The sequence below is a fragment of the Oncorhynchus mykiss genome, chromosome 28 (assembly GCF_057628025.1).
Source record: "Oncorhynchus mykiss isolate SJ-2025 chromosome 28, ASM5762802v1, whole genome shotgun sequence".
Taxonomy (NCBI): domain Eukaryota; kingdom Metazoa; phylum Chordata; class Actinopteri; order Salmoniformes; family Salmonidae; genus Oncorhynchus; species Oncorhynchus mykiss.
In genome coordinates, this window is record NC_143049.1 from 37,690,149 (window position 1) to 37,701,770 (window position 11,622).

The following is an 11,622-nucleotide window of genomic DNA, read 5'->3' on the forward strand; positions in this document are numbered from 1 at the left end:
AGTGCAGTTTTGAACAATCCAGTCTTTATTTGTTACTGATCATTGGGGACTTGATATGGATAATGCTTGGACATGTCCTTTGATTCAAGTGCTCAGAATTTATCTTCCATGACAAACATTTAAAGTAGGCTCTTCAATAGCGATAATATGGTCATTTTAGAGGTAAAATGGACAGAACGAGATAGCGGGCTGGTTAAGGCAGAGTAGCCAACAGGAGAAGCTGTGATGGCCGAGAGGTTAAGGCGTTGGATTCGAAATCCAATGGGGTCTCCCCGCGCAGGTTGCTGCTCACAGCGCTTTGACAAACAAGTCTTTAGTTGCAACATGTCATTTGGGAGTTGTCCTTTGATTCAAGTGTAAAATAGCATTGGTGACTTGATATTGATGAAGTGCTTAATGCATAGACTTGTCCTTTGATTCAAGTGCTCAGAATATGTATTCCTTGAATAACAGTTCAAATAGGCTCTTCAGTAGACAGTCTCGTCTTTACAGAAGTAAAATTGACAGAATGAGATAAACGACTGGTTAAGGCCTGGTAGTTAACCTAGCAAGCTGTGATGGCCGAGTGGTTAAGGCGTTGGACTTGAGGGTCTCCCCGCGCAGGTTCGAACCCTGCTCACAGCGCTATGACAAACCACTTCTTTTTTTTACATATGTGACTTGATATGGATAATGTGCTTAATGCATGGACTTGTCCTTTGATTCAAGTGCTCAGAATATATCTGCCTTGACAAACAGTTCAAATAGGCTCTTCAGTACAGATACTGTTGTTTGTGTTAGATTTGCGATGGAAAATCTGAGAGCCAAGTGGTTAAGTCTTCAGACTTGAAACCCAATTGCGTCTCCCTGCTCTTTTTTAAATCTTATTCTCAGTGAATAGTCCACTTGTACTTTCTCTGCACATAGTTTTTTGACTTGCACATTAAACTTCCAACCTTCACAGCTTTGGAAAGGACCGAGGTTACTAGATCAATATGTCGTGCCATCAAGTTGACAATTTTGCACCAACGATGTCTGTTTCCAAATCCCAATCCCTTTACTTGCATTCCAACAGCTGCAATGGCCGAGGTCTTTAGACGTTGGACCTGCATTTCAATGGGGTCTCCCCACCCATGTTCTTACATTGCTCGAAGCGTATAGCCCACTTCTGCTTTCTCCTCATCACTTTCCTTAGATTCCTACTGCTGCGATGGCCAAGTGGTTTAAGCATTGGAATCAAAATCCAATATGTTCTCCCTGTACAGTTTTTACAGGGTGATGATAAAGTAGACCTTTAGTAATTGGATCTGTCTCCTCTGAATTTAAATTGTCCTTACTTTATGGGCTCGTCTAACGATTGAAGTGCTCAGAAAATAGCTTATTTGACTTGAAAAATATTTCAACTAGGCATTTGGATACTTTTGTCCTTGTGTGAGCTAACTCAGCAAGCTGTGATTGCAGACTGGTTAAATCGTTGACCTCGAAATCCATTGGGTTCGCCCAGTGCAGTTTTGAACAATCCAGTCTTTATTTGTTACTGATCATTGGGGACTTGATATGGATAATGCTTGGACATGTCCTTTGATTCAAGTGCTCAGAATTTATCTTCCATGACAAACATTTAAAGTAGGCTCTTCAATAGCGATAATATGGTCATTTTAGAGGTAAAATGGACAGAACGAGATAGCGGGCTGGTTAAGGCAGAGTAGCCAACAGGAGAAGCTGTGATGGCCGAGAGGTTAAGGCGTTGGATTCGAAATCCAATGGGGTCTCCCCGCGCAGGTTCGAACCCTGCTCACAGCGCTTTGACAAACAAGTCTTTATTTGCAACATGTCATTTGGGAGTTGATATGGATAATGTCCTTAATCCGTGGACTTGTCCTTTGATTCAGGTGCTCAGAATATATCTTCCAAGACAAAAATGAATAGGCTCTTCAGAACAGATCCTGTTGGTTGTGAGATAGTCGAGCTGTTAAGGACTGCAAGATAACAGAGTAGGTTTTGATGGCAGAGTGGACTTGAAATCCAATGCGCAGGGTTGAAATCTGCTCGCTATGACAAACCAGTATTTTGAACATATGACTTGATAGGAATCTAAGACATGGACTTGTCCAGTCATTCAAGTGCTCGGAATACTTTTTGTCTTTGTCTTTGTGTGAGCTAATTGAGAAAGTTGTGATGGCCGAGTGGTTAATACGTGATTTGGCGCAATAAGATCAATATGTCGTGCCATCAAGTTTACCATTTTACACCAATGATGTCTGTTTCCAAATCCCCAATCCCTATAACTGTTCCAACAGCTGCAATGGCCGATTCTTTAGACGTTGGACCTGAATTTCACTGGGGTCTCCCCACCCATGTTCTTACCTTGCTCGAAGCGTATAGCCCACTTCTGCTTTCTCCTCATCACTTTCCTTAGATTCCTACTGCTGCGATGGCCAAGTGGTTTAAGCTTTGCAAATGAACTCCAGTGTTGTCTCCCTGTACAGTTTTTAGAACTGCTTGCATCGCATTGACAAACCAGTCTTTATTTGTAAAATAGCATTGGTGACTTGATATTGATGAAGTGCTTAATGCATAGACTTGTCCTTTGATTCAAGTGCTCAGAATATGTATTCCTTGAATAACAGTTCAAATAGGCTCTTCAGTAGACAGTCTCGTCTTTACAGAAGTAAAATTGACAGAATGAGATAAACGACTGGTAGTTAACATAACAAGCTGTGATGGCCGAGTGGTTAAGGCGTTGGACTTGAAATCCAATGGGGTCTCCCCGTGCAGGTTTGAACCCTGCTCACAGCGCTATGACAAACCATTTATTTTTTTACATATCCTTGGTGACTTGATATGGATAATGTGCTTAATGCATGGACTTGTCCTTTGATTCAAGTGCTCAGAATATATCTGCCTTGACAAACAGTTCAAATAGGCTCTTCAGTACAGATACTGTTGTTTGTGTTAGATTTGCGATGGAAAATCTGAGAGCCAAGTGGTTAAGTCTTCAGACTTGAAACCCAATTGCGTCTCCCTGCTCTTTTTAAAATCTTATTCTCAGTGAATAGTCCACTTGTACTTTCTCTGCACATAGTTTTTTGACTTGCACATTAAACTTCCAACCTTCACAGCTTTGGAAAGGACCGAGGTTACTAGATCAATATGTCGTGCCATCAAGTTGACAATTTTGCACCAACGATGTCTGTTTCCAAATCCCAATCCCTTTACTTGCATTCCAACAGCTGCAATGGCCGAGGTCTTTAGACGTTGGACCTGCATTTCAATGGGGTCTCACCACCCATGTTCTTACCTTGCTCGAAGCGTATAGCCCACTTCTGCTTTCTCCTCATCACTTTCCTTAGATTCCTACTGCTGCGATGGCCAAGTGGTTTAAGCATTGGAATCAAAATCCAATATGTTCTCCCTGTACAGTTTTTACAGGGTGATGATAAAGTAGACCTTTAGTAATTGGATCTGTCTCCTCTGAATTTAAATTGTCCTTACTTTATGGGCTCGTCTAACGATTGAAGTGCTCAGAAAATAGCTTATTTGACTTGAAAAATATTTCAACTAGGCATTTGGATACTTTTGTCCTTGTGTGAGCTAACTCAGCAAGCTGTGATTGCAGACTGGTTAAATCGTTGACCTCGAAATCCATTGGGTTCGCCCAGTGCAGTTTTGAACAATCCAGTCTTTATTTGTTACTGATCATTGGGGACTTGATATGGATAATGCTTGGACATGTCCTTTGATTCAAGTGCTCAGAATTTATCTTCCATGACAAACATTTAAAGTATGCTCTTCAATAGCGATAATATGGTCATTTTAGAGGTAAAATGGACAGAACGAGATAGCGGGCTGGTTAAGGCAGAGTAGCCAACAGGAGAAGCTGTGATGGCCGAGAGGTTAAGGCGTTGGATTCGAAATCCAATGGGGTCTCCCCGCGCAGGTTCGAACCCTGCTCACAGCGCTTTGACAAACAAGTCTTTAGTTGCAACATGTCATTTGGGAGTTGTCCTTTGACTTGTCCTTTGATTCAAGTGTAAAATAGCATTGGTGACTTGATATTGATGAAGTGCTTAATGCATAGACTTGTCCTTTGATTCAAGTGCTCAGAATATGTATTCCTTGAATAACAGTTCAAATAGGCTCTTCAGTAGACAGTCTCGTCTTTACAGAAGTAAAATTGACAGAATGAGATAAACGACTGGTTAAGGCCTGGTAGTTAACCTAGCAAGCTGTGATGGCCGAGTGGTTAAGGCGTTGGACTTGAAATCCAATGGGGTCTCCCCGCGCAGGTTCGAACCCTGCTCACAGCGCTATGACAAACCACTTCTTTTTTTTACATATGTGACTTGATATGGATAATGTGCTTAATGCATGGACTTGTCCTTTGATTCAAGTGCTCAGAATATATCTGCCTTGACAAACAGTTCAAATAGGCTCTTCAGTACAGATACTGTTGTTTGTGTTAGATTTGCGATGGAAAATCTGAGAGCCAAGTGGTTAAGTCTTCAGACTTGAAACCCAATTGCGTCTCCCTGCTCTTTTTTAAATCTTATTCTCAGTGAATAGTCCACTTGTACTTTCTCTGCACATAGTTTTTTGACTTGCACATTAAACTTCCAACCTTCACAGCTTTGGAAAGGACCGAGGTTACTAGATCAATATGTCGTGCCATCAAGTTGACAATTTTGCACCAACGATGTCTGTTTCCAAATCCCAATCCCTTTACTTGCATTCCAACAGCTGCAATGGCCGAGGTCTTTAGACGTTGGACCTGCATTTCAATGGAGTCTCCCCACCCATGTTCTTACCTTGCTCGAAGCGTATAGCCCACTTCTGCTTTCTCCTCATCACTTTCCTTAGATTCCTACTGCTGCGATGGCCAAGTGGTTTAAGCATTGGAATCAAAATCCAATATGTTCTCCCTGTACAGTTTTTACAGGGTGATGATAAAGTAGCCCTTTAGTAATTGGATCTGTCTCCTCTGAATTTAAATTGTCCTTACTTTATGGGCTCGTCTAACGATTGAAGTGCTCAGAAAATAGCTTATTTGACTTGAAAAATATTTCAACTAGGCATTTGGATACTTTTGTCCTTGTGTGAGCTAACTCAGCAAGCTGTGATTGCAGACTGGTTAAATCGTTGACCTCGAAATCCATTGGGTTCGCCCAGTGCAGTTTTGAACAATCCAGTCTTTATTTGTTACTGATCATTGGGGACTTGATATGGATAATGCTTGGACATGTCCTTTGATTCAAGTGCTCAGAATTTATCTTCCATGACAAACATTTAAAGTAGGCTCTTCAATAGCGATAATATGGTCATTTTAGAGGTAAAATGGACAGAACGAGATAGCGGGCTGGTTAAGGAAGAGTAGCCAACAGGAGAAGCTGTGATGGCCGAGAGGTTAAGGCGTTGGATTCGAAATCCAATGGGGTCTCCCCGCGCAGGTTCGAACCCTGCTCACAGCGCTTTGACAAACAAGTCTTTATTTGCAACATGTCATTTGGGAGTTGATATGGATAATGTCCTTAATCCGTGGACTTGTCCTTTGATTCAGGTGCTCAGAATATATCTTCCAAGACAAAAATGAATAGGCTCTTCAGAACAGATCCTGTTGGTTGTGAGATAGTCGACTGCAAGATAACAGAGTAAGTTTTGATGGCAGAGTGGACTTGAAATCCAATGTTGTCTTCCTGCGCAGGGTTGAAATCTGCTCGCTATGACAAACCAGTATTTTGAACATATGACTTGATAGGAATCTAAGACATGGACTTGTCCAGTGATTCAAGTGCTCGGAATACTTTTTGTCTTTGTCTTTGTGTGAGCTAATTGAGAAAGTTGTGATGGCCGAATGGTTAATACGTGATTTGGCGCAATAAGATCACTATGTCGTGCCATCAAGTTTACCATTTTACACCAATGATGTCTGTTTCCAAATCCCAATCCCTTTACTTGTTCCAACAGCTGCAATGGCCGATTCTTTAGACGTTGGACCTGAATTTCAATGGGGTCTCCCCACCCATGTTCTTACCTTGCTCGAAGCGTATAGCCCACTTCTGCTTTCTCCTCATCACTTTCCTTAGATTCCTACTGCTGCGATGGCCAAGTGGTTTAAGCTTTGCAAATGAACTCCAGTGTTGTCTCCCTGTACAGTTTTTAGAACTGCTTGCATCGCATTGACAAACCAGTCTTTATTTGTAAAATAGCATTGGTGACTTGATATTGATGAAGTGCTTAATGCATAGACTTGTCCTTTGATTCAAGTGCTCAGAATATGTATTCCTTGAATAACAGTTCAAATAGGCTCTTCAGTACAGATACTGTTGTTTGTGTTAGATTTGCGATGGAAAATCTGAGAGCCAAGTGGTTAAGTCTTCAGACTTGAAACCCAATTGCGTCTCCCTGCTCTTTTTAAAATCTTATTCTCAGTGAATAGTCCACTTGTACTTTCTCTGCACATAGTTTTTTGACTTGCACATTAAACTTCCAACCTTCACAGCTTTGGAAAGGACCGAGGTTACTAGATCAATATGTCGTGCCATCAAGTTGACCATTTTGCACCAATGATGTCTGTTTCCAAATCTCAATCCCTTTACTTGCATTCCAATAGCTGCAATGGCCGAGTTCTTTAGACGTTGGACCTGAATTTCAATGGGGTCTCCCCACCCATGTTCTCACCTTGCTCGAAGCGTATAGCCCACTTCTGCTTTCTCCTCATCACTTTCCTTAGATTCCTACTGCTGCGATGGCCAAGTGGTTTAAGCATTGGAATCAAAATCCAATATGTTCTCCCTGTACAGTTTTTACAGGGTGATGATAAAGTAGACCTTTAGTAATTGGATCTGTCTCCTCTGAATTTAAATTGTCCTTACTTTATGGGCTCGTCTAACGATTGAAGTGCTCAGAAAATAGCTTATTTGACTTGAAAAATATTTCAACTAGGCATTTGGATACTTTTGTCCTTGTGTGAGCTAACTCAGCAAGCTGTGATTGCAGGCTGGTTAAATCGTTGACCTCGAAATCCATTGGGTTCGCCCAGTGCAGTTTTGAACAATCCAGTCTTTATTTGTTACTGATCATTGGGGACTTGATATGGATAATGCTTGGACATGTCCTTTGATTCAAGTGCTCAGAATTTATCTTCCATGACAAACATTTAAAGTAGGCTCTTCAATAGCGATAATATGGTCATTTTAGAGGTAAAATGGACAGAACGAGATAGCGGGCTGGTTAAGGCAGAGTAGCCAACAGGAGAAGCTGTGATGGCCGAGAGGTTAAGGCGTTGGATTCGAAATCCAATGGGGTCTCCCCGCGCAGGTTCGAACCCTGCTCACAGCGCTTTGACAAACAAGTCTTTAGTTGCAACATGTCATTTGGGAGTTGTCCTTTGACTTGTCCTTTGATTCAAGTGTAAAATAGCATTGGTGACTTGATATTGATGAAGTGCTTAATGCATAGACTTGTCCTTTGATTCAAGTGCTCAGAATATGTATTCCTTGAATAACAGTTCAAATAGGCTCTTCAGTAGACAGTCTCGTCTTTACAGAAGTAAAATTGACAGAATGAGATAAACGACTGGTTAAGGCCTGGTAGTTAACCTAGCAAGCTGTGATGGCCGAGTGGTTAAGGCGTTGGACTTGAAATCCAATGGGGTCTCCCCGCGCAGGTTCGAACCCTGCTCACAGTGCTATGACAAACCATTTCTTTTTTTTACATATGTGACTTGATATGGATAATGTGCTTAATGCATGGACTTGTCCTTTGATTCAAGTGCTCAGAATATATCTGCCTTGACAAACAGTTCAAATAGGCTCTTCAGTACAGATACTGTTGTTTGTGTTAGATTTGCGATGGAAAATCTGAGAGCCAAGTGGTTAAGTCTTCAGACTTGAAACCCAATTGCGTCTCCCTGCTCTTTTTTAAATCTTATTCTCAGTGAATAGTCCACTTGTACTTTCTCTGCACATAGTTTTTTGACTTGCACATTAAACTTCCAACCTTCACAGCTTTGGAAAGGACCGAGGTTACTAGATCAATATGTCGTGCCATCAAGTTGACCATTTTGCACCAATGATGTCTGTTTCCAAATCTCAATCCCTTTACTTGCATTCCAATAGCTGCAATGGCCGAGTTCTTTAGACGTTGGACCTGAATTTCAATGGGGTCTCCCCACCCATGTTCTTACCTTGCTCGAAGCGTATAGCCCACTTCTGCTTTCTCCTCATCACTTTCCTTAGATTCCTACTGCTGCGATGGCCAAGTGGTTTAAGCTTTGCAAATGAACTCCAGTGTTGTGTCCCTGTACAGTTTTTAAAACTGCTTGCATCGCATTGACAAACCAGTCTTTATTTGTAAAATAGCATTGGTGACTTGATATTGATGAAGTGCTTAATGCATAGACTTGTCCTTTTATTCAAGTGCTCAGAATATGTATTCCTTGAATAACAGTTCAAATAGGCTCTTCAGTAGACAGTCTCGTCTTTACAGAAGTAAAATTGACAGAATGAGATAAACGACTGGTTAAGGCCTGGTAGTTAACATAGCAAGCTGTGATGGCCGAGTGGTTAAGGCGTTGGACTTGAAATCCAATGGGGTCTCCCCGCGCAGGTTCGAACCCTGCTCACAGCGCTATGACAAACCATTTATTTTTTTACATATCAGAACGAGAACGAGATAGCGGGCTGGTTAAGGCATAGTAGCCAACAGGAGAAGCTGTGATGGCCGAGAGGTTAAGGCGTTGGATTCGAAATCCAATGGGGTCTCCCCGCGCATTTTCGAACCCTGCTCACGGCGCTTTGACAAACAAGTCTTTATTTGCAACATGTCATTTGGGAGTTGATATGGATAATGTCCTTAATCCGTGGACTTGTCCTTTGATTCAGGTGCTCAGAATATATCTTCCAAGACAAAAAGGAGTTCAAATAGGCTCTTCAGAACAGATCCTGTTGGTTGTGAGATAGTCGAGCTGTTAAGGACTGCAAGGTAACAGAGTAAGTTTTGATGGCAGAGTGGACTTGAAATCCAATGTTGTCTTCCTGCGCAGGGTTGAAATCTGCTCGCAGTGCTATGACAAAACAGTATTTTGAACATATCCTTGGTGACTTGATATAGATAATCTCTTTAAGACATGGACTTGTCCAGTGATTCAAGTGCTCAGAATACTTTTGTCTTTGTGTGAGCTAATTGAGAAAGTTGTGATGGCCGAGTGGCTAATACGTAATAAGATCAATATGTCGTGCCATCAAGTTTACCATTTTACACCAATGATGTCTGTTTCCAAATCCCCAATCCCTTTACTTGTTTCAACAACTGCAATGGCCGATTCTTTAGACGTTGGACCTGAATTTCACTGGGGTCTCCCCACCCATGTTCTTACCTTGCTCGAAGCATATAGCCCACTTCTGCTTTCTCCTCATCACTTTCCTTAGATTCCTACTGCTGCGATGGCCAAGTGGTTTAAGCTTTGCAAATGAACTCCAGTGTTGTCTCCCTGTACAGTTTTTAGAACTGCTTGCATCGCATTGACAAACCAGTCTTTATTTGTAAAATAGCATTGGTGACTTGATATTGATGAAGTGCTTAATGCATAGACTTGTCCTTTGATTCAAGTGCTCAGAATATGTATTCCTTGAATAACAGTTCAAATAGGCTCTTCAGTAGACAGTCTCGTCTTTACTGAAGTAAAATTGACAGAATGAGATAAACGACTGGTAGTTTACATAGCAAGCTGAGATGGCCGAGTGGTTAAGGCGTTGGACTTGAAATCCAATGGCGTCTCCCCACGCAGGTTTGAACCCTGCTCACAGCACTATGGCAACCAAGTTTTTATTTTTAACATATCCTTGTTGACTTGATATGGATAATGTGCTTAATGCAAGGACTTGTCCTTTGATTCAAGTGCTCAGAATATACACTGCTCAAGAAAATAAAGGGAACACAAATAACACATCCTAGATCTGAATGAATGAGATATTCTTATTAAATACTTTTTTCTTTACATAGTTGAATGTGCTGACAACAAAATCAAACAAAAATGATCAATGGAAATCAAATTTATCAACCCATGGAGGTCTGGATTTGGAGTCACACTCAAAATTAAAGTGGAAAACCACACTACAGGCTGATCCAACTTTGATGTAATGTCCTTAAAACAAGTCAAAATGAGGCTCAGTAGTGTGTGTGGCCTCCACGTGCCTGTATGACCTCCCTACAACGCCCGGGCATGCTCCTGATGAGGTGGCGGATGGTCTCAGGCAAGGAATAATCAAAAGGCGTCATTAGTTAGGCAGAAAAAACAATCATACACAGGAGTACATCACGGGGAACCTCAGCACTCCGAAAGATATGTGTCACAAAACAAACAATACCTCACAGTGATGGGGTGCAAAGAACTTAACTAAGTAGTGTGTGATAATGAAAGACAGGTGTGTGAACTGGTGATTATAATTCAGGTGATTGGGATCTGGAGAGTGAGCTGCGTTCAGGAGATCTCACTGTTTTGAGAGTGTGAGCTGGGAAAGGGAGCTGCGTTCAGCGATCTATGTGTTTTGAGAGTGTGAGCTGGGAAAGGGAGCTGCGTTCAGGAGATCTAGGTGTTTTGAGAGTGTGAGCTGGGAAAGGGAGCTGCGTTCAGGGGATCTATGTGTTTTGAGAGTGTGAGTTGGGAAAGTGAGCTGCGTTCAGGGGATCTATGTGTTTGAGAGTGTGAGTTGGAATTAGATGTTACAAGAGGTAAACTACAGCAAAGCCATAGAGGCACTAATAGAAGTGCATACTAATAGAAGTGCATACTAATAGAAGCGCATGAGCATTCTACCAATTTGATTTGAATATGTGAAAAGCAAATCTAATCATGGATATTAGGCAGTATCTCCTTGCTGATTGGAAAATTCCAATCTAATAGAGAATTCAGGGATATAATTGTGACTTTGCACAATGACAATAAAAGAAGATAAAACCGATAAAATCAAGATTAGTAGATGTACTCAGCGTAATCTCACTAACTAACTATTTGTTAAGTCATTTCAGTATGTACAGTAGATACAAATTATTTGTTTTAACTAATTGTGACATATTTTTGGTTGCGTTATCCTTATGAACCGCGTAGCATATCATTGCATCGAACTTGATAATATATTAACTATATGCAATCCAACGTTCATATCGACTTGACTATTCACGTCATTCTTAGCTTAGCTAAATTGTATAGTTGTTGTGCGACATTGTTAAATGGGGTGCTTTGTAAATTTGCTCTGGCTATTTGTTCGAATTTCATAGTACTCGTCTGAATGTACCAGAGTGCAGAATAACTGATGAATTTACCAATGCTCAACCCATTGAATATGGCCGGTGTCAGTAAACGTTAGGGAAAATATTATAATATAATTTGAATAACATGATAAAAATTCTAACCAGCTCTGCTGGATGAGTAGAATGGAGAGTAAAGATGCGTTCTCGTGTCTCTTGTGTCTGGAAGTAGCGTTAGCCAGTTAGCAAGCCAACTTTAGCCAGTTAGCTTGAATGCTTGACTGCCTGTGCGAGCCAAGAAAAGTATTATGCGTTATGAATCAGAAAGCTTGGATCAACGATGCCCCTTAGCAGATTTTGGGGTTGAATAATCTTTGTCAGAATCAAGGACAGTTG

The 11,622-nt window shown here is 41.2% G+C and overlaps 10 non-coding genes across 10 annotated transcripts; all 10 read left to right on the forward strand.

The window, feature by feature from the left end:
* Positions 1–1,700: 1,700 nt before the first annotated feature.
* On the forward strand, positions 1,701–1,782 carry trnas-cga (transfer RNA serine (anticodon CGA)). The gene has a single exon. It is a non-coding gene; the product is annotated as a tRNA-Ser (tRNA).
* Positions 1,783–2,696: 914 nt separating this feature from the next.
* trnas-uga (transfer RNA serine (anticodon UGA)) lies at positions 2,697–2,778 on the forward strand. Its single transcript has one exon. It is a non-coding gene; the product is annotated as a tRNA-Ser (tRNA).
* A 1,080-nt stretch (positions 2,779–3,858) lies between these two features.
* On the forward strand, positions 3,859–3,940 carry trnas-uga (transfer RNA serine (anticodon UGA)). Its single transcript has one exon. It is a non-coding gene; the product is annotated as a tRNA-Ser (tRNA).
* A 267-nt stretch (positions 3,941–4,207) lies between these two features.
* trnas-cga (transfer RNA serine (anticodon CGA)) lies at positions 4,208–4,289 on the forward strand. The gene has a single exon. It is a non-coding gene; the product is annotated as a tRNA-Ser (tRNA).
* Positions 4,290–5,365: 1,076 nt separating this feature from the next.
* Positions 5,366–5,447, forward strand: trnas-cga (transfer RNA serine (anticodon CGA)). Its single transcript has one exon. It is a non-coding gene; the product is annotated as a tRNA-Ser (tRNA).
* Positions 5,448–7,235: 1,788 nt separating this feature from the next.
* On the forward strand, positions 7,236–7,317 carry trnas-uga (transfer RNA serine (anticodon UGA)). Its single transcript has one exon. It is a non-coding gene; the product is annotated as a tRNA-Ser (tRNA).
* A 267-nt stretch (positions 7,318–7,584) lies between these two features.
* On the forward strand, positions 7,585–7,666 carry trnas-uga (transfer RNA serine (anticodon UGA)). The gene has a single exon. It is a non-coding gene; the product is annotated as a tRNA-Ser (tRNA).
* An 859-nt stretch (positions 7,667–8,525) lies between these two features.
* Positions 8,526–8,607, forward strand: trnas-uga (transfer RNA serine (anticodon UGA)). Its single transcript has one exon. It is a non-coding gene; the product is annotated as a tRNA-Ser (tRNA).
* Positions 8,608–8,690: 83 nt separating this feature from the next.
* trnas-cga (transfer RNA serine (anticodon CGA)) lies at positions 8,691–8,772 on the forward strand. Its single transcript has one exon. It is a non-coding gene; the product is annotated as a tRNA-Ser (tRNA).
* A 933-nt stretch (positions 8,773–9,705) lies between these two features.
* Positions 9,706–9,787, forward strand: trnas-uga (transfer RNA serine (anticodon UGA)). The gene has a single exon. It is a non-coding gene; the product is annotated as a tRNA-Ser (tRNA).
* Positions 9,788–11,622: the final 1,835 nt, after the last annotated feature.